Source organism: Equus quagga, chromosome 1, assembly GCF_021613505.1.
Source record: "Equus quagga isolate Etosha38 chromosome 1, UCLA_HA_Equagga_1.0, whole genome shotgun sequence".
Taxonomy (NCBI): Eukaryota; Metazoa; Chordata; class Mammalia; order Perissodactyla; family Equidae; genus Equus; species Equus quagga.
This window is the reverse complement of record NC_060267.1, coordinates 42,822,080-42,845,620: the sequence shown is the minus strand read 5'-3', so window position 1 is coordinate 42,845,620 and position 23,541 is coordinate 42,822,080.

Genomic DNA, 23,541 nt, shown 5'->3' with positions numbered 1-23,541 from the left:
CAATAGCCAAGATGTAGAAGCAACCCAAGTGCCCATCAACCAGTGATTGGATTAAGAAGATATGGTATAATATATACAAGGGAATACTGATCAGGCATAAAAAAGGACAAAATCGTCCCATTTGCAACAACATGGATAGACCTTGAGGGAATTATGTTAAGTAAGATAAGCCAGACAGAGAAAGACAAACACCACATGATTTCACTCTTACGTAGAAGGTAAACACCTGGACAAAGAGAGCAGTTTAGTGGTTACCAGGGGAAGAGCTTTGGGGGGGTGGGCACAAGGGGTGATGGGGCACACTCATGTGATGACTGACAAATAAGAATGCACAACTGAAACGTCACAAGTTATAAACTATTATGACCTCAATTTAAAAAAATGAAAGAAAAAAGAATGAAAGTAGACAATTATCTCAGACCATACACAAAAGTTAACTCAAAATGGACCAATGACTTGAATGTAAGATCTGAAACCATGAAACTTCTAGAAGAAAACATAGGCAGTAGGCTATTCGACATCAGTCCTAACAGCATATTTTCAAGTACCATGTCTGACCAGGCAAGAGAAACAATAGAAAAATTAAATAAACAAATTGGACTACATCAAACTAAAAAGCTTCTGCACAGCAAAAGAAACTATCAAAAAAAAAGAAAACCTAACAATTGGGAGAAGACATTTGCAAACCATATATCTGAGAAGGGGTTAATATCCAATATATACAAAGAGCTCATACATCTCAACAAAAAAAACTAACAATCCAATTAAAAAATGGGCAAAGGACCTGAACAGATATTTCTTCAAAGAAGATATGCAGATGGCCAAGAGGCACGTGAAAAGATGTTCAACATCACTAATTATCAGGGAATGCAAATCAAAACTACAATGAGATATCACCTCACGTCCATCAGAATGGCTATAATTAACAAGACAGGAAACAAGTGTTGGAGAGAACGTGGAGAAAAGGGAACACTCATACACTGCTGGTGGGAGTGCAAACTGGTGCAGCCACTATGGAAACCAGTATGGAGATTTCTCAAAGAATTCATACTAGAACTACTACTACTAACAGCTGGATTGTATAATCCAGCTATTCCACTGCTGGGTATTTACCCAAAGAACATGAAAACATGAATGCATAAGGATACATGCACCCCTATATTCATTGCAGCATTATTTACAACAGCCAAGACTTAGAAGCAACCCTTGCCCATCAAGGGATGAATGGATAAAGACTATGTGGTATATATACACAATGGAATACTATTCAGCCATTAAAAATGGTGAAATCAGGCCATTTGTGACAACATGGATGGACTTTGAGGATATTATGCTAAGAAAAACAAGTCAGAGGGAGAAAGTCAAATACTGTATAATCTCACTCATAAATAGAAGATAAAAACAACGACAAACAAACACAGAGAAACAGAGATTGGATTGGTGGTTACCAGCGAGGAAGGAGGGAGGGAGGAGGGCAAAAGAGGTGCTCAGGCACGTGTATATGGTGATGGATTGTAATTAGTCTTCGGTGATGAACATAATCTACACAGAAATCGAAATATAGTGACGTAAACCTGAAATTTATGTAAGGTTATAAACCAATGTTACTACAATAAAAATAAACAAATAAAAATCCTTGGGGCTGGCCTGGTGGTGTAGCAGTTAAGTGTGTTAAGTGTGCACATTCCAATTCAGTGGCCTGGGGTTCGCTGGCTCGAATCCCAGGTGTGGACATGGCACTGCTTGGCAAGCCATGCTGTGGTAGGCATCCCACATATAAAATAGAAGAAGATGCGCATGGATGTTAGCTCAGGGCCAGTCTTCCTCAGAAAAAGAGGAGGATTGGCAGGTGTTAGCTCAGGGTTAGTCTTCCTCAAAAAAAAAAAATCAAAATCCAAGCAGATTCAAACACTTATTTGGGAAGCAAAAGACTTAGAATAGTTTAAACAATTTCTGAAAAGGAATATATTTGAAGAACCTCTGCTAACTGATTTCAAAGCTTAATATAAATCTACTGTAATCAAGAGATGTGATATTGCTTAAAAGATAGATGTGTGGGTAAATGGAACAGAATAGAGAGCCTAGAAATATACCAACACATATATGTTCAATTGATTTTCAAAAAAGCGTCAAGGTAATTCAACAAATGCTGTTGAGTCAACTGAAAATCCAAATCCAAAAATATTAACTTTGACACATATATTGCTGGATATATAAAAACTATCCTGAAAGGGATCATAGATTGAAGTGTAAGGCTTGAAAATATAAAATTTCTAGAAATAAATATAGGAGGAAATTTTTGTAACTTTGGATTAGGCAATGTTTTCTTGGCACATAAGAAGACCAAAACATTGAAAAAATTTGAAAATAAATTTCATCAAAGTCAAAAACTCCTCCTCTGTGATAGACACAGTCAATAAAATGAAAAAAACAAGCCTCACAATGTGAGAAAATACTTTCAAACATCTATCTGATAAAGGACTTTTATATAGAATATATAAAGAATTCTTAAAGCTCAATAGTAAGAAACAATCTTCCCTCCAAATAGGCAAAAGATTTGAACAGCTCCTTTAGCAAAGAAAAGATAGATATATCAAATAAGTGCATAAAAGATGGTCATTAGTCATTACGGAAATGAAAATTACAACCCAATGAGACATCTTTTAATTTACACCAGAATTGCTAAAATGAAATAATAGATAACACCAAGTGCTAACAAAATTATGGAGCAACTGAAACACTTATATATTTCTGTTATTGAGTGCACATTTTTACAATCATTTTGGAAAACTATTCAGTACTATTTACTAAGGCTAAATTCACATATGTCTCATGACCGAGGATTGTATTCCTGGCTACACACCTGACAAAAATGAATGGTTATATTGACCAAAAACAGGGAGCGGAATGTTCAGAGCAATATTTATTCATAATAACAAAACTGGAATTACAGTAGTATTAAATAATATCAAATTTTTAGGAATAAATAAAAGATGTACAAAATTGCTGTAGAGAAAATTATAGTTTTATTGACAGATGTTTAAAAAAGACTAAAATAAAAAGAGAGATATATCTTGTGTTTGTGGACACAATATTATACAGATATCAATTTTACCATCATTCATCTATGCATTCCACATAATTCTATTCTAAATTTTATATGATTCTAAAATTTGCATGAAAATGTAAAAAGCTAAGAACAGGCAAGATGCTCTGAAAGAAGAAAAATATTAGACAAAAAATATCCTCTATCAGATATCACAATTTATTTGAAGCAATGGTAATCAAGACAGTGTTCTTTTAGCACAGAGATAGGCAACATAGACTCCTGAAAAGGTTAGGAGTTCAAAAACAGGCCCACACGTACATGGATGTGATACATGTTGGAGACAGCAAGACATAGCAATGGGGGAGTTGACAAGCTTTTCAATAAATGGAACTAGGACAGTTAGCTGACCACATAAAAAAAAATTTTATATTTCCAAGTAGATAAAGAACCTAAAAGTGAAAGGCATATTTGTAAATTCTTTGGAGATAATATAAAAAAATTTCTTCACAAAGTCAGGCTATGAGAATTTATCTTGAGCAATATACAAAGGTCACTAAGTATAAAGAAAAGACCTATAAGTTTAACCACATTCAAATTAAAGATATCCCATTCATTAAGAAAAAAGCAATTCTAAAGAGAGTTAAAAGATAATCCATAGAAAGAGATGTTATGTTTGCAACACAATTTGAACAAAGATCTGGTATATATACACAAATCCTACAAATCAATATTAAATATAAGACCACCCAAAAGAAAAATGGGCAAAATAGACTTCAATGTGTTCTTTATAAAAGTAGAAATCCAAGTGGCCTATTATGTGTTGAACTGTGTCTCTCCAAAATTTTTATGTTGAAGCCCAAACCTCTAGTACCTCAAAATGTGACCTTATTTGGAAATAAGGTTGTTGAATATGTAATTAGTTAAGAGGAGGTCATATTGGGTGTTGGCCCTGTGGTGTAGCGGGTAAGTTTGCACGCTCTGCTGGACGACCCAGGATTCGCCTATTCGGATCCCAGGCACCGACCTATACACAGTTTATCAAGACTTGCTGTGGCAGGTGTCCCACACATAAAGTAGAGGAAGATGGGCACGGATGTTAGCTCAGGGCTAATCTTCCCCACAACCCGCCCCCCCAAAAAAGAAGAGGTCATACTGAAGTAGGGTGGGAAATTTAGACACAGACCCACATACAGGGAGAATGCCATGTGAACATCAAGGCAGGGATGGAGTAATGCATCTACAAGCCAAGGAATGTCAAAGATTTGCCAGCAAACCCCCTGAAGAGAAGAGAATCGTGGAACAGTTTCTCCCTCACAGCCCTCAGAAGGAACCAACCCTGCTGACCCTTTGATCTCAGACTTCTATCCTCCAGAACCACGAGGCAATAAATTTCTGTTTAAGCCATCCAGTTTTTGGAACCTTGTTACAGCAGCCCTAGCAAACTAATATGTAATTAATAAATCTAGAAAAATGTGATCAAACTAGTAATTAGGAAAATTAAAATAATAACGATCAATTTCTACACACCACTCAACAGCTGCAATCTTTAGGCAGAAATGAGTCACTTGGCTACCCTTTATTGCACAGAATTTGAGAGGATGAAAACACAACAGCAATAGCAACGGTAAGATTTTGTTTAAGGAGAAAGAAGAAAACAGGTATTTGGTAAGGAGTTAGCAGAGTCGCTGCACATGTGCTATTCATCTTTTGAGACTCTTGAGTGCAATTATAATTTCATCAAAAGCATGTACTTTATTTCATACAAAAATGTGCATAAATAAAAGCCAACTATTTCATCTGGTGGTCAACCAAAGGGAAAAAAATAGGAGATCTGTCCCAAAACTTGGAGTAGAAATTTGCTACATTGGACTTACTGAGAATCAATGTCAATGGTTAATTTGACTCATTTCTAAAGGATTTTCAAGAGAAAGAGTGCATACTTTAAAACTAATCCCTGTGTGAGACAGACGTAGATGATCCCACTTTGTGGATTTAGCTTTTTCCCCAGCTTGGCATAGTGCTCTGGAGGATGGCAGCCCCTGAAGTATTTCCTGGCTCTGCTGAAATCCTGAGAATATAAATGGGCTTATACTTTTCAGGATTTGTCATTGAATTTTCACCCCTTGCCTACTCTTTTTCTAAATTCCAGAGGTCTTTGGTAAATTACATTTGGTGTTTTGTCTAAGCCAACACTTACCCACAATCCTCTTCTCTCTAGTAACCTGTCCAAGGGTGGCCTCATGGGAGTGGAGAGAGATGTAAGTGGAAGTCTGCTGGGTGAGCTTCCTTGGAAAGTTTCTGCTTTCTTGATACAAAGGAACCTTCTCCTTGTTTGGAGTGTGGTAGAGATGCTGGCAAGTGTATCCTTCCAATATGAAGCAGCAAGCTGGAAGACTAAAGCAAACATACCACACATTGTGAAGCAGAAACTTGAACCAAACCCCAGTCCATATCAGCCCTGCTGCATTTGCCCAGGACCACCCACCTCTGGGCTCCCGACAGCACATACTGTTAATTGCAGAGGCTGTATTCCTAAGATAAAGTATTTTCTGGAAGTATTAGAACCCCAAAATTCTTTCTCACTCTGCCTACAGGGAGACAAACAGAAACCATTGTTGTAGGGCCCCATCTAGAAGCCTATGTCATAGAAATCACTGAGCAACAGTCACTTGAAATTCGATTTAAAATCAGTAATATACCTAGATAAAAGATGATAACTTCAAAAGCTATTTTGAAACTCTTAGTGAACTGTAAAATCCTAGTAAGTCTCATATTTTTAAAAAAGCAGGTAAACACTAAAACTAAACAAAAATGCTAGCAATGAAGAGACCTTCCAGTGCAGAAGAAATAATGCTGGTTTGGGAGTAGACATTTCTGAAATTCATTCCTGATCTTTTTCTTTTTTTAACCTTGAAGAAGTTACTTAACATCTTAGTCTCAGTTACCTCATTTGTTAAATCAGCTAATAATATCTTCCTTACAGAATTGTCTTTATACATGGAAAACAGCAGGTCCAGCCCTGGTATATGGCACTTGTTCAACCAGTCATAACTATCATTGAAGTCCATAAGATCTAGTCATTTTCTAAGGTCACTAGTTATTTGATCTTGAGGTCATTGATTCTTCTTCTACAAAATAAGTCGATCAGACACAATGATTCCATAACATCCTATAACTAAATAAGACAAAGTTTGCCCCCATTATAAACCCACGTCACACACGGTGGTGCTGCAGAGAAAGAGAATGAGCCCTGGGGTCCAGTCTCAGCTATTTGACCTTGGGCAAGTCAAGGGAGGAACTGGCAATTCCTTCTGTGTAAGACTATGGAGTTGAGTGAATATGATGTCTGATAGACCCTGATAATGTTGGCATCAAATAAAATTCTCTGATGCTTTTGTTCATGGTGGGCAAACAACACGCAAGCAAAAGTGGAGGCAAGTTGAAATTGAGAGGAATTCATTTGGCTGTCGCCATATTCCATGGCGGACTGCTGTGACTTGATGCCTGGCACAGTTTTGATCAAACTTGCATGTCTCTACTCCAGTATCTGGTGTCAGGAACACTATTTTAGACAAAGGTGCTTCCCTTGCTTTACGATAAAGAGGAAGTTCAGGTTGGTGTCAACAAAAAGACTACAAAGTAGGGGTGAGTGAAGCACATAAATTATGAAAACGAAAAGAGATGGAACCCCAGTGTGAGGAAGGAGTTCTGAACTCCATCAGCACACACCAGGCCTCAATGAAGATACCACATCATAATTACAGAAAAGAGATTATAAACTCAAGGGCCTGAAAATCCCCTTTGAATTTAAGGGACTGGTTACTTGGGGGAGAGGCACTGGGTTACAGTCATATAAATGTAAGTAATTAGTTAATTTCGGAGGCAAAGACAGACTTTTAGGAAGTTCCTGCTCACATGAAAGTCAAAAATGTGACCATGCCAAAGAGCCCACAGCAGCATCGCTGGCCTGGTCCAGTTAGTAGACAATCGTTCTGATGTCGTGTGTGTGGTCTGAGTCTCAGGCTATTTGGAATGCTTAGAAGATTTGATCTACTATGTTTGTAAGACTGATTTATTTGATTTAAAAGTTCAGTGCTCAGCAAGATGTTGTTACATCTGTATTTGGGTACTTAAAATAAAATCTGTATGTGACTTAAGCAATTAAACATTTGAGATAATCCAGATGTATTAAAATTGTCCTTGTAGTTTAAAATGTCCAAGGCGATCTGATTAAATATATAATGATGTTGGATGTTTGAAAAAGAAATTTGATCTGATATGTTAAGTTCAAAACAGGATTTTTTCCAAATTACTGTATGTTAAAAATAAAATGAGGTCTATAAGATGAACTTACAGTCTTAAGAAAACTTAATTTTCCAATGGTACCTTTAATCAAAAAAAGAGTGATTAAAACCCAAGTATTAGATAGGGTGCCTCTTCTTGAACATCGCCACCTGTATTACTGCCTTTAGTACTTTTCTTTCTCTGGCTTTGGCTAACTCAGGGAGAGTCTCAGAGAAGAGGTAAATGCATTCCATTTTAAGTAGGTAGGCTCAAACCTCTGAAACAATGTTTTATGCCAATGCCTGCATTCATAGTGCCACCTAGTGTTAGGAAAGGATAATAACATTTTCAAAAGTTAAGGGTGGGGGACTGAAACCCATTTCAAGGATGCTGTTATCAGTCTTAAGTGTTTAAGGTGTGAAACTTACAGAAATCATGGTACCTAAAGCCCTGTGCCCCCCCACCCCGAACTGTTCTATGGAATTTTGTGTTTCCTTGTTTATAGTCCTATAGCACATTCTATTCATATTTCTGAGCATATTTCTTGGCTTTGGGGTTAGAAAAACTGCTGTGTTCAAAGAGTTTGTGTTCTAGCGGAATTTTTATTTCTGTCATGGTATTTATAACAGTTGGTTCATGTCAGAATCATTTACATATGTCCATCTCTCCTACTGCCTGTGACCTTTGTTTCTTCCAAAGTGCTTCATTACTAAAAGGCTTTGCATAGAGTCATGCTCAAAATGCACGTGGAATTAAATAGGAGTGCAAAAAAGAATATTGAGCATAATTTAAAAATCAATTAATTTTATAGTTTTAATGAGTTGCTTTTTTCTTTGGATCTTTGATTAACTATTGTTCTGTTCCTCTATTCTATGCTGGAAATTACCCTACCATATACTTTCTGCCTAGAATAAGAGATAAGGTAATGGAATTTCTCTTCCTTTGTATGAGAATGATGCTATTCTAGAGAATTTTAAAATCTATGATTTTTAAAAAGTAATTAAGTCAAAATTTTTACTGTATTGTATTCTATAATTTACTAGATATTATGTGTCAGATAAGAAAAAGTATTCGGGTACTATGTTTACCAAACATCATGTTCCACAAACGTTATGTCATATTTTTTGCAAATGTCATTTAAGAATCCTTACCTTGTGTACCATTCATTAAAAGAAATGATAGTGTTTTTTAGAGGTTAATTGACTAGATGAGCTGGGGTAGATATATAGAGACAGTAGAATCTTTTATTTGATCTTGAGAGTCCTGATACTATATCTGCCATTTTAAGGAATCTCTCTTACTAGTCTTTTAAAAATATATACGATCTCAACTAGATTCACAATGAGGAAACTAGTCTGTATAATTCTCATATATTTGAAGCTCATGCAAGTATAAAATATAAAAACATATTATGGTGTTTTGGCTCCTAAAATAATGTCTGCACCCTAACCCCTGGAGTCTGTGAATATGTTGTATTACATGGCAAAAGAGAATTAAGGTTGCAGATGAAATTAAGCTTGCTCATCAACTGACCTGAAAATAGAGAGATTATCCTGGATTATCCAAGTGGTCAAATATAATTGGACATCTGCTTACAAGTGGAAGAGAGAATCAGAGGAGAGAACCAAAGGGATTACAGCATGAGAAGGGCTCAGGCTGACTTCACTGGCTTTGAAGGTGTAGGAAGAGGGCCGGGAGTCCAGGAATGAGGGCAGCCTCTAAAGGCTGGAAAAGGCAACAAAACCGAATCTCCCCAACATCCCTCAGAAAGGAAAGCAGCCCTGCTGACACCTTGATTTTAGCCCAGTGAGACCCATGTCAGACTTCTAATCTAGAGAACTGCAAGATAATAAATCTGTATTGCTTCATGCCGCTAAATTTGTGGTAATTTGTTATAGCAGCAAGACAAAACTCATACATAGATCCTCGTACCAAAGAATGATATAAACTTTGTTATAAGAACATTTCATTAGATGTTGATTTTGTCTATGCTGGTATTAGAATTAGACTGCAATAGCCAAGTAGGGAATAAACAATCCAGCCATTTGATAGCATTATCTGGAGGAGTTCATTAACTTGGGATTTGCTAGCATAAAAATAGTGATGTACTGGGGAAGATTGAGAAGTTTAAAACCCCATTAAGAAAGATGAGTTACATTCATTTCTTTAGATACATAGATAGATAGAAAGATAGATAGATGTAGATATCTAGATATAGGTATCGATTTATTTCAAAATCTCACTTGTATACATATAGATATAGACATGGATATATATCTTCACTCTCCTACTGCCTGCAAGCTTCGTTTCCTTCAAAGTGCTTCGTTCCTAAAGGCTTTGAATAGAGTCAGTGTTCAAAAAACTGCATGTGGAATTAAATAGGTGTGCAAAAAAGAATGTTAAGCATTAAGTATATATACATAGTGAGGTTTTGAAATAAATTGCTCTTTCCTAATAAATCAGAAATGAGTACAAATATAAAAAGCAGAGAGAAGAGCTTAGTTAGTTATTGTCCAATTTGCATTTGTTTTCTTCTCCTGTGCTTTCTAAGTAGTATTGAATTTTCTCCAGGTTCCTGTGCTCTTCTCATCTGGTCTGCGTTGCAACACCATTTTCTTGTATCAGCCCCTTTACCAATTTGTAAAAGATTCTCAGTATGTAACATTTTAATTGCTTCACGATTTTATCATCAATAGTTTTATAAAACTTTTCTTCCTCCAGTAAGCTCTGGAAAATGCCAGCTTCTTGCTTTGCCTATTATCCCAGAAGGACTTCACTATCAGCTTTCTCAGTACTGCAGCTCTGTGCTGAGTTCTGATGTCTATGCTTGAGTCCTGTGTCCATGTGTGCGTATGATGAAGTCAGGAGAGCCAAGTTAAATCCTTCAAGATTACGTCAGGTCAGGAGCATGCGCTTTAGACTTATGTTTGCATGTGACTAGGAACAAACTTTCTTATCCTCCATACCTCTCTATTTCCTCATCTATAAAATGAGAGATGCTAATACATACCTCACAGCGTGGTTGTCAGGTTTAAATGAGATAATGTATATGTATAAATCCCTTAACACTAAGTGAGGGCTTCATAGCTAAATGATACCCACACTATTATATTAATGGTGTGCTCTTTTGGGGAGAGAATAATTTCCTGATTAGGGTCTAGACAAAAAGAAATTTCTTCCAGAAACATAAATGCTGTATAATCTCCTGTGTGAAGCTATTAAGGATTCCCTCCGGATACAGAAGTTTAAGAGTAGCAGCATTTAACCATTTCATTCTCACAGCCACGTGCATTATGGCCATGTCCTGGGTGGGGCTGCCTGAGGAAAATGAAAAACTCCTGCCTGTTCATAGAGTCCAAATCCAGGTTGATGCTGCCTTTGCTTTAGTGCAATCTCCTGTCATCATACAAACTCCCTTAATACCTAGAGTGTTATATGGAGAATTGAGATAATTATCAAACAACTCTTAGCTATTCCAGTAGAAATTTGGTCATGGTTATCAAGATATCCATGGTTGCAGGGCCAGCCCTGTGGCTTAGCGGTTAAGTTCACATGTTCCACTTCAGTGGGCCAGGGTTCGCCAGTTCGGATCCCGGGTGCAAACCTATGCACCACTTGTCAAGCCATGCTGTGGCAGGTATCCCACATATAAAGTAGAGGAGGATGGACACGGATGCTAAATCAGGGCCAGTCTTCCTCAGCAAAAAGAGGAGGATTGGCAGTGGATGTTAGCTCAGGGCTAATCTTCCTTCAAAAATTTTTTAAAAAATAAATAAAATAAATAAAAGATATCGATGGTTACAAAAAAGGATGGGAAAATGCAAATTGCCAACTCTCTGATAGAAGAGTTGACCTCCAGGCAAGATAGAAAGTGGACTAACTTTGTCTCTAAAATAGCAAGCCCCTTTCAGATGTGTTTCTATTTTTTTTTTTTTGGCTGGGAGAGATTCACCCTCAACTAACATCTGTTGCCAATCTTCCTGTCTCTCTCTCTTTTTTTTCCTCCCCAAGGTCCCAGTGCATAGTTGTATATTCTAGTTGTAAGTCCTTTTGGTTCTTCTCTGTGAGCTGCCACCACAGCATGGCTAGTGACAGATGAGCAGTGTGGTTCTAAGCCGTGGAACTGAACCCTGGCCGCAGAAGTGGAGCATGCTGAACTTTAACCACTAGGCCATCAGCGCTGGCTCTCCAATGTGTTTCTGTTACTCTCTGTGGTAAATTCTCTCCATCATCTTCCTCACACTTCTGATATCCTCTTGTTAGTTCTACTTTCTCCTTGACCAAACATGTTCCTAGTAAATATATGTAAGTTCCATGTCCTCTAAGGCACAAGTAATTTATATTTGAAATAATGTGGCTACTTCTCAAAATGTCACATGTGAATCAGCTAATAAGAATCATCTGTGTGCTTATTTTAAAAAGCAGATGCCTGAATTCCACATGCCATGATTATGATTCATCAAATCTATAGTAAGATGCACAGAAATCTGCATTTTTATCAAGCACGCCAAATGATTCTGATGCACACTACATTTTGAGAACCAATGGATGCATTGGTGCTTCTGGGTGGTCTTTCATCTTAACAACTAATGCAAATTTTAGGCATTAGGTCCAGAAGAGGGCAGGCCCCCTTTTTAGGGAGGCAATAAGGTATGAGGTCAACAGTCCTGTAAACCTACACTGACAGTTCAGGTCTACTGCTGTAAAACAGAGACAATAGCAACTACTGATCTCATTTCCTATGAGAGTCAAATGAAATCATATATATATAAAACACTTGGCTTAATGAAGGTATAGAGCAAGTATTCATAAATACTAATTTCCCCTTCTGTTGTTATCTCTCATAAGTAGCCGCTTATATCAACTAACTGAAAAAGTCAGACCAGTCAGTATTTTTACAATAGCAGTGAGTCAGATTTTAGCTTATTTTCAGTTGTTGTAACAAAAAGTAAAACATAATACTTCTAGATGGAGGCTACGAGGACAGATGTGTTGGAACATAGTTGTGTGACACAGGAGAAACAGGTTTTCTTCTGTTTATTTCATATCTTTACCAAATTTGGGGCAATTTCAATACATAAGTTGTATCACTTCTTTGATAGAGAATTGATTCATTATGGCCTCTAATAAAAAAGTCTTCTGATAGCACAGCTGATGGAAGATTAATCATCAGTCAATGGTGTTATGGACACTTGAGTTGTTATTGATTTCACCTTAAGTCCAAAGTACACGTTTAAATACACTTACACATCAAATGTAGAAAGAGTTTATATTTTCTCTCCACTATCAATCATTCATAGAGTCTCCTTGGTGAACTAAAATGGAAAGAAATGAAGTAAGAGCAAGAAGGACTTGTAGGATTATTTTAGCTCAGTCATCTAAAGAAGTGATTCTGACCTGAAATCAAGGAACCCACCCAACAATCTACCCAAATATTTTTGCTACCCCTTCCAGTTAGATAGCCCTCCTTGAAAAGCAAGTATTGATTTTTATTGTGGCTGTGCATTGAATTTCTCACTGATGAACCTAACCGGAGGATAACACGAATAGGGGAAATTAAAAATAGATTGATTACAACACTTCTTCTGACACAAAATTTACAAATTTAAATCTTCTTAAATTTTACTTTAAAATAGCTTTTAGCCACATTTTTGTTGCTTTTATTCTGGCAACCTTCCCACCTCCTACTTACCAAATCTTGATGACATACAGAAAACACTGGACTGGGAAAAAGGAACTTAGCCCAGCTCTGACATCAACAAACTTTAAGACCTCGGGCAAGTTAAAAATAACTGGGTCTCAGTTCTTTTATAAAACAGAAATGATAACACCTGAGTTACCTACCTTTAAAATGATACAAAATGATTAAACCACCATTTATGGAGTTCTAAAGTTTCATGGAACCTTTGATACCTACCATTCTATTACCCAGTGTGAATGGTCATGCTGGCTTCCAGCACCTTCTAAAAGGCTCAACTGATTTGCAGTGCTGCTTCTACTGATGAAAAGGAGGATGTTAATATTACACTTCAATCGTGTGGCTAGAGGCTGGAATAAAACTCAAGTGTATTCATGATCCACGAGTTCTGCAACTGGGCTTCCCACTCACACAGCCAGCATCTCTTTAGCAACCTCTGTCCTACAACTGTTGGTTCTGCTCTTTCTGTTACCACCATTGCCCAAAGCCACTGTCATCGCATTTTTACTTCTTTCACTCCTTTACTGCTACTCCGAGATCAAACCAGAAAGAGATCAATAAGACGTCTTCATCCTTCAATGCTCTATCTTATATTCTCCCCCATTATGTCATTATACCATCTTCAAAAATAACAAAACTTTTGTTCTGAATTGGCTGACTTGACATGAAAGAGTGTTTATCATCCTATAGGATGCTTATTTATTTACTATACTAAATGACTCCATTGGAATTTAAGTTCAATGAGAGCAGGGACTTTGTTTACTGTTATCTTTTCATAAACTAGAACCCTGCCTGGCACAGAGCCGGTACTCTGAAAATAGTGAATGAATGAGTCATTCAATAACGAGTTAAATAGTTAAGAACTGTTTTTAGAAGAGCAGAGAAGTTTAAATCACATTTTTTTTCTGTTCAATTCTGAGTAAAGTGTATTAAAATACATATAGGACAAAGTATTCAATATTTAGCTTTTTTGAAGAAGAACATTAGCCATGAGCTAATATCTGCTGCCAATCCTCCTCTTTTTGCTGAGGAATACTGGCCCTGAGCTAATATCTGTGCTCATCTTCCTCTATTTTATATGTGGGACACCTTCCAGAGCGTGGCTTGCCAAGCGATGCGTAGGTCCACACCCGGGATCCAAACCGGCGAATCCGGGCTGCAAAAGCAGAAGATGTGAACTTAACTGCTGCACCACTGGGCCGGCCCCAATATTTAACTTTTTAAGAATATAAAAATAAATTAAAAGAAAAAGAGAGAGAAAGAAGTAAAATAAAAGGAAGAAGGAAAGTATTCCAGATTGGACATCTGAAATTAAAGTCAAGGCGGCACTACATTTAGCTCTTAGCTTCTAGATAGTAAAACACAAAGCATATTGGGTTATACTTCTCAGGTTTATATAACTATAGTTAAGTAAAATTTTCTGGAGAAATGCTTTTTTTTTTGTAACTGAAGTCTACAAATGATTTATTGCAAAAAGTAGTGTGTAAGACCTACTGGCTAAATTAATGGTGAATTCTTCAATGGTGATGTTGCAAGAGATAGAAATGTAAAACAAATGCATCTCAAATTCTATAAAAGCTGAGGTCATAAATTGCATTGCAAGTAAAGACATCTCTACTGGAAACTAAGATTGGTCATTATCTAGTGAAACACAAGGACAGATCTTGGAGAATGAAACAAAATTGATAAATAATCTCTTCCTTAGCTTTGTCTCTATGAAATGTCTCCCTAGAGCTTTTGGACCGTGTTATGTCACCAGTTGGTGACTGGAGTGTGCTGTAACCACCAGTCAGTTGGTAGTTGAATTTTCCATAAGTGCCTGCAGTGCTCACGTTTTGTGTGTTCTGGAGGCTAGCCAGGCAGGCAGTGGAGCTGACATTCTGCTGAGAGCATTTTGAAGACCAGTTTCTGTTCTTATTTTGAACAAAGGTAATCCCCACTCCACCTCACATGGAGGAGTTAATTTCTTCATCATCATCAACAGCTCAATATCCAAACAGATACTAGAGCTAAGAGCAGCTCATAGCTTCTGGTTTCTCTTTCTCTTTATCACCTTTCATTGTTGTTTATGGATTGAATGCCAGCTACATCTCTAGAAACCATTCAGGAAGTGCTTATCACAAAGATTTCCAAAGGAAGTTTTCTGGTTATTTATGACCAATTTTAGGATTCATCCCTCAATTCTAATTTCCTGATACTTTTTGCTGCTCTCCCGAGTATGCAGGGTCTTAAGCTACCCTTCCATATTCAGAGCCTCTTCCTCTACTCCACCATTTGAAATGCTTTTCTAGACTATGGTTAACAATATTAGATTACATTCATCAGTATTGATGTGTGTGTTGTGGGTGGGGAAGGAAGAGTTTTCAGACTTATCGACGGTCCTACGCATTCAAAGAAGTAGAATATTAGGTTCTTCCATGCTATTCACCAACTTATGAGCAGGAAAAGATACAGAGATCAAACTGTCTTTAAGAAGCTCTCACTCCCCTGGCAGGAGGAAGAGTGACAGTAGTGATGACAGACTATGTCCCTCTGTAATAGTCCCATGTGTTTGCCTTAAGTGAGTTTAACATAGATAGCTGTCCTGTACATCTTCATCACCTTTTAGGTAATCAGTTTCTTCACTCCAGAAAAGTGACTCTAAATATGATAATTTTGAAAGAGGAGGACATTTGGTGCTACTCAAATCAATATTTTAAAATTTAAACATTTTTATTCAATATACATTGATTACGTAACAAGTGAGAAGCACTGTGCTGGTCAATGAAGAATACAAAGATGAGTTAGACAAGCCCCTTGACCTTCTTACAGTCTCGTAAGGGAAATAAACATATACCTAGATAAAACTCCAATAAATTCAGTGAATGCTACCATCGAGGTACATGTGAGCCACAACTAATATTACTGGAAAATATAAGGAGTTTTAGCTACTATGTGTATGGATCCAAGTGCTGATATGATATTGTCAAGAGTCTCTTCATCTCTTCTGTTTTTTTTCTTCATTGACCTTCTTTTCAGGTAAGCTTTCTCTTTATGGTAGCGAGATGACTACCAATAGCTCTATCTTCTCAGCAAACATAGTAGAAAAATAGAGCTTCAGTCCAAGTCCCAGGATTAGTTCTGATGGCCCTGGTTTAGGATAGTGCCTCTCCCCCTTAAGCAATCACTGTGTCCAGGGGAAATATGAGATCCTTACTGGACAGCCTGTTTCACATCTCCCTGTAGTCAGGGTAGAGTCAGCTCAGTCACATGGGCCTAGAGGAAAGTCACTAGAGAAAGACACTGAGAGAGTGTTACTGTCATTCTTTTCTCTGTGAGGAGAGGAGACGGTCACCTTCCCACCCCGCATCCCATCACAAGTCAATGAGGAAAATTGTTGCAGAAAATGAGGATAAATGAAAGAAGTCCCTAGCTGCAGAAATTTCATGCTTGCTTCTGTCTGACACCAGAGTGGAGCTTAGTGAGAGAGTTCTTGGGAAAAACAGGATGTATCCCCTTGACTATAGGTGGAAAAAGAGAGTGGCACCTACCTCTTACCTAGGGAAGTCTAAAATGGGCTCTCTGTGATGATGGGGAAATGTGAGTGGGGACAACAGGTGGTCAAACTGCACTCCAGCCATTTGTCAAGAAAAGGAGATTATATTTTCCCATAGACCGATGGAAGATAGATAGGACCCCAGTAGAAGTTCATCCTGCTAGAATGAGATGATAGCATAGAGAGGCTGAGGGTGTCTTGCTGGGAGTTGGGTGCTGGAGGCAGAGGACCTACACAATATGCATCACCTCAGTCAGAATCCTCAGAGGCGACTAGTTCAGTTGGAATTGTGCATGAGAAGCACAAAAAATTCATCAGCGAGGCAGTGTTTAGACTTATGAGACACAGAGGGCGCCATCAGCTGAATTACACCAGTTGCATTTTTCTGGAAATACGTCATCCACTTTTCCTTCTACTCAGAGGGGCAAGAAGCAAAAGAGAAAATGGAGAAGGAGGAGTGAAAGAGCCAGGACAAATAACATGAAAAGAAAATGCACTCAACACCGCCCCATTCAGTTACATGGATTGTGCACAAAGGTACCAGGTCAGGGGGCCCAACAGTGGCTGAAATCCAAACAACCCTTCTTTTAACCCACCTTGACTGGGGACTGACTCAAGAGGGTCACCTTTAAAAATTCATGCTAAGGTGCCTTTTGTGCTAGGTGTGGCCTCAATCATACCTCCTTCTCCACTGTGGGTCCCCAAGCCACGAGTCACGGTTGAATTGGGAGAAGGAGACAAGCTTTGAACTGAAGGTGAGATTAGCATTTTTATTTGGATTTGATTGGAAATTTTCATGCAGGAAAAGTAATGATGCTCTTATAATACCTACAAGTGACTGGAAAACTGTGGAATCACCCAAGACAGATTAAGGGATAGGGAAGACAGACAAGACAGAGCAAACCTGAAAGCAGTGATTAGAATAGAAAAATAAAGCCATGGGGCTGGCCCAGGGCATAGTGGTTAAGTTCGAGTTCAGATCCTGGGTGCAGACCTAGGCCCACTTATCAAGCCATGCTGTGGCAGGCGTCCCACATATAAAATAGAGGAAGACGGGCGCAGATGTTAGCTCAGGGCCAATCTTCCTGAGCAAAAAGAGGAGGATTGGTGGCAGATGTTAGCTCATATATATATTCATATACACATAAAGCCATGTTGAGGTTGGGTCTTGAAATTTCTGCTCATTCATGAAACCGGTTACTTATAGGCATTATGGTCTCTTTACATCATTGCTGGATTTATAAATTTGTATAAATAATATGTTCATCACTAGGTAATGACCAGGGAAAACAAGTTTCATTTCTCTGAAAAGCTGAAAAAAAGAGCCCAGGAAGGAAACTAATAATTATTGATGTGTAGTACAGATTGGGCAAAAAAATCCTTTTCATCCCTTTTAATGCTCACAACATCCCAAGGCACCTGATTGTTTTACAATTAAGGAAACTGAAGGTCCAAAGTCAGGAAAGATTTGGCTCAAGTCCCAGCAATAGTAAATGGCAGAGAGGATTCAAATTTAGTTCTGTTTTGACTGAAAGGTCCTTTAATTTCTAACACTCCATCCTATGAAAGTAACAGCGATTTTAAGACCCCAACTAAATCTGGAAATTTAGCACTTAGGTTGGAGCAAACATGTGGGTTCTTCAAAGCTTAGTCTGCCTGGAATCCCCACACAGCCTTGACCTGGGTCAAAGTGAACTAAAGCTGAAAGGAGTGTTGTGTAGTCTGGTTTCTAATGCAAACAGCAGAAGAGAAGGGAATGTGCTTGCTTACTGACCCATAAATCAGTGAGCTTCGTAACAGCCACCCTTTAATGTGGAGGCAGCGAATTTCTTTCATATTTGTGGAGAAAGCCTTTTTTTAAGTTAAATTAACATATGCAAATTCTATCCTCATTTCTGGGGAATGTGTCCTTCACCTGTGTATGCATTTTCCTTTTCTCTTTGATCCATTGTAACAGTTCATTTTTGATATTTAAAACATGGCTCTCCAATATCCTTTTTTATTTCCCTCCTGACAGTTACGTGGTGTTTTCTGGGAGACAGGAGTTGCATCTCATCTTCTATTCAAATCAGTCTGTCTAATTTCCTCTAGTGATTGGGCACTAGAATATTTTCCTTGATTTCTACAGTAAATGATATTTTCTGGCTTCTACTTCAATAAGTTAAATTTTTTGCTAATATATGTCAATTATTTAGGCCACTTTTAGTCAGAATTATGGAATATTAGGAAAAAAATGAAGAGCTTAGAAATCTTCTAGACTATCTCATTTAATAGATGAGGAAAGAGGAAAGTTAACTGCTGTGCCCCATGTTACAGAGCTAATAAGTGATACTGCCTGAAATGCTGTGTTAAAAATGATTCTGAAGTCATTTGTAGATATTGCTGAAGAGAGTACCATGACTTATTAGAATATTTGCCATGAATATGGTATAAAGAATGACAAATACTTGCTCCACCCCTACTACACCATGCTGTCTCCTGAAGCAGCATCTCCCAAACTTTAATGTGCATACAGATAGTAAAATGCATACTCTTGACTCTGCAGGCCTGGGATGGGTCTTAAGCATCTGGCTTAAGTGGGGGACCAATACTCAGCAAATTCTAGCCTGCTGACCAAATTCAGCCCACTGCCTGTTATTGTAAATAATGTTTTTTTGGAACACAGTCCACGTTCATTTGTTTACATATGATCTATGGCTGCTTTCAAGCTACAACAGCAGAGTGGAGTAGCTGCGGCAGAGACCATCTGGCCTACAAAGCCTAAAATATTTACTATCTGGCCCTTTATAGAAAAAAATTGCCAATCCCTATCCTGGAGCATTGGTTATCAACGTTGGACACACATTACAATCACCGGGGAAGCTCTTAAAAATCTAAATGTCCAAGCCACACTCCAGGCCGATTGTTTCAGCATTTCAGGATAGGACCAAGTAGCATTTTTTAGAAATCATTTTTTAAAAATCTCTAGAAAGTTGAGAAATGCTGTTCTAGAGCAAGGGTTCTCAAATATTGATGAGCATAAGAATCAACTGACCTGACTCAAAAATGCAGAGTCTAGGGCCACATTCCCAAACTGTCAGGTCCCATAGATCTGGCATGGGGCCAGGAATCTTCTGGCCTCAGGCTCAGGAGTCTACATAAACACACCAGCTCTCCTGACACAGGGACCCTAGGACCTCACTGGAGAGACAACAAAGTATACCCTTTCTAATGTCATAGAAACTTTCTTTCTTGAAAGTTCTGCATCAATCAGGTGTTTACAGAATTATGATTCACAAGAATGAGTCATTATTGCAAAGTACAACCAGTACCAGCAATTGGACTTCTTACCAAGAAAAATGATCCTACGCACAAAATATGTTTCACTGGTGCCTTGATTTTGCCTAACCTCTGCCCATCATTACTGCTATAAATTATAGAAGAAAAAGACAACAAATTTCCTCAGAACAGTTTCACAATTTCTATAATTGTACTTAAGAGTTTGCTTTTATAAGCATGGAAAAGAGATGCGAATAACTGCTACTAAATCATATGAAACACCTAGAAAAATTTTGATTCCTCTGACCTGATTTAGGATTGTTTTAAAGATTAGAAGGGTAAATAGCTCATTTTCATTCAATTGTAATATTAAAGAATTAGTAATAACCCAATTTCTAGGGTATCAGCATAAGTGAACCAAATCTCCAATCAAATTATGAACTAAATCTCCAATTAAATTATGAAAAATGTATAGCAGACCCCCTGCATTTGCAGGCAACCAGGTCACTGTACCCCTTCCTCCTGGCACGGACATCAAATCGGTAATTTGTGTGTGTCCCTTCATTTTGTACATTTGCAGGGGCTGTGTGTGGCAGCAGCTTTCAGCGAAAAGTTCCTCCTGTTTGGGGGCATTACTAGGACAAACAAAGAGATTAAAACAGCAGGGAGATTCACACTAAGCCTAGATTTTGCATCTGCTGAGATCCAGGAGGGTCGTTTCATCTAGCCTTCCGTAGTCTCATTGAAAAATCTCTGTCTCATCACTTGACTAGCGATTGTTTACCTTCATGCCTACGAAAGGCTCGTTAGGATCCTGGTTGATATCTGTGTTTAGAAATATGTTTCAATGGAGAGTGCACAGAGGGAAGAAAAGTGAAGGAAACCACACACAAGAAATCGATTGCCTGCTTTTGTTTCCTAAGATTCAAAGAAACCAAAATATCTCACGTGTTTCTGGAAAAAGCCTACTGTGCACCTTCTGGCAGCAAAATTCTTTTGAATAGGTGGATTGAGGATCTAGCTTTTCATGGGACAAACACATTTTTGGAAAGAGTAAAATCTTTTTTTTTTCCCAGAGATGTTGAGCAGCGAGGGTGGAGTTGGACAGTAAATAGGCCAGATTACCCTGCATTGTGGTGAAGAAGAGTGATTCTAAAACCTGCAGTTTGTGGCAATTTGCTGTTACCCACTCCAAGTTTTTAGAATTTAGAAAATCAACAAATGTCATGTCTCCACTGCCCACGAGATGGCAGGATTTCAGCGTATTCCTGCAGATAGATGGCATTCTCTTCCTATCAGGGTTAATGGATGGTAATAATTTTGGCTTGATTCTCTGTTCTCAAGAGATTTCACATTCTCCTAAGTGAAATACAAATATGGTACAAGGACGTATGTTTTATAGTTTTAAAATGTCAAGAGTCAGCTATTCACGTAATATAGTTGGCATCCACAAATGTAAAGCTATGGGAAATGCTCTAGTTTTATTTATTAATGGATCTGTCAACTCTCTCATTGGATGAAGTCTGGGGAACCACCTGGATGCTATTCTCCTTTGATAAGGCTTTCTCAGAAGGAGCAAGTAATGCTGCCATTGTGGACACATGGCTTTTCAGCTCTCACAGGACGATGTGGGGAGAAAGGAAGGGAGGCAAACTTTGAGGGTAGAATTAAAGGAAAAGGTTATGGGAGAGGAAGAGAGTTTGCACTTAGAGGGAGTGAAAAGTGGCCCAAGAAGTGGTTCTGCTCTGAAGAAAACCATGGACACTGATACAGCTCTGCCACATTTTTTCATCCTTTTATCCATCCAATCTTTTTAAGAAAACATTTGATTTACTAGGCAGTGTGATGTCCCCAGAAATGGAATGGTGAACAAGGCATGGTACTAACCTCAAAGAGCTAGTCTCTGAGACTATATCTAGAGATGACTGGGGAAAAGAAACTCTCCACATGACAATTAGACTAAAATACAAACAAAACAAACTACAGAACAATTGAGAAAGAAATTGACCAGACTGAAGCAGGTGAAGAATAAAGAGGGCAACAGGTAGGAATTAACAAGAAGAAAAAGGGGACTATGAAATCAGATAGAGGACTAGAAAATGGAGTCACCACGTGGAGTTGGGAATTTAAGGATTGTAAGCAATTGGGAGCCAATGTGAGAGGAAGAGGACTGAGACCAGGGTGAAAAACAAAAAAACATAAGCACAACAGAACAGTTGGATTTCGACAGTGACTCCAGGACTGCCCGGCCGAATGACTTTTAGCAGTCAATCCAATCTTTCTGAGCTCAATGTCCTCATCTGTACAATGGAGCCTGCAAGGACTAACTCAGGGGGTTAATAAGAATGTTAACAGTGAAACACAAGTGAGTGTGCCTGGCACATAATTGTTGATTACAGAACATCAGTTGCTTTACTTCTCTGTCAAATCTTTTATAAAAGTTAGCAGAAAATGCAAGGAACGCAAGAGACCCCCATGCTAGGCACCCAAAACAGACACACATTCACCCCACGCCCCAGCTCCTCCTCAGCTCTTTTAACTGTAGTAAGGGTAACAGTGACACCCTGGGCTCAGAGAGCATGAGAAAGACACAACGAGGCATGGAAATAAGCTGTTTGTTTGCTTGTTTTACCAATATAAACATGAATATATGCTCCTTGGGATAGATAGATACAAAGAGAGGCAGAGAGAGTAAGAGAGTTTAAACAGAAAACCCTCCCTCCACCACAATCAGATGCCCCTTTTCCCATAGTAACACATTGAGATGTGTTCCTACACATTGAGATGAGTAACACATTGAGATGAGATTCCCACAGACAATTTGAGACAAGTTCTTCCAACTTTTGGGTTCTCTCTGTGTGTGTATCCCCATATGTACATCTCCCCATATATCTGTACATATAACTCAGATGCTGGTTGTCTCCAAGTAAAGACCTCATCTCTTCCCCTTTCCAACTTGAAAGCTGAACGTAGCCTTTTTCCGTAGTCTACACAAAGGAAATTCATTCTATCCATTATTAGGGAGCTGTGTCAAATTTATTGATGGGTTCTTCTCCATCAGGCATTTCTTTTAAGTCTTCTTCCACCACCACTACCACCAATTAGAGGTTCACTTCTCTTTGACCTTCCCCCACACTGCTCTGGGCCCAGAACCTGCGCACTCTCCCACCTTGATCAAGCTGCACCTCTACTCCCTTCTTTGAGAATTTTGACCCTTTCGTGATATACAGAGATCTTCTCAAAGCTTCTTTTCAACAAAGATTGTCCCTTGTCACAGGATAATTCCTGTACCAATAATTGAAAGATTGCTAATTTTCTCCATATTATAATACCTGTATGAATATAATCGCATACATAATTATATATATAAATTTGTTTTATAAAATGGGATGATATAGTCATGTTATACATATTGTTTTGTGACTTTCAGTTATTCCTCAATTTTGTCTCTTGTTCATCTTTCTAAGTCACTAGAAAAAAATCAAACTCATCTTTTTAATTGTTGCATAAAATTAATACTTTAATGTGAGACAAGGTAGACTTCTTCGTGCTCTACTTTTGTTAATGGTAAGATACAACATAATATTTCAGGGTTATGATGAGAATTCATCAGCTAAGATATTACATGCCTTCAGTTGCTTAGAATAGAAGTGCTCTACAAATAATATAAATTATATTAGCTCTATAAATAATGTTAATAATGAAAATTGATAATAG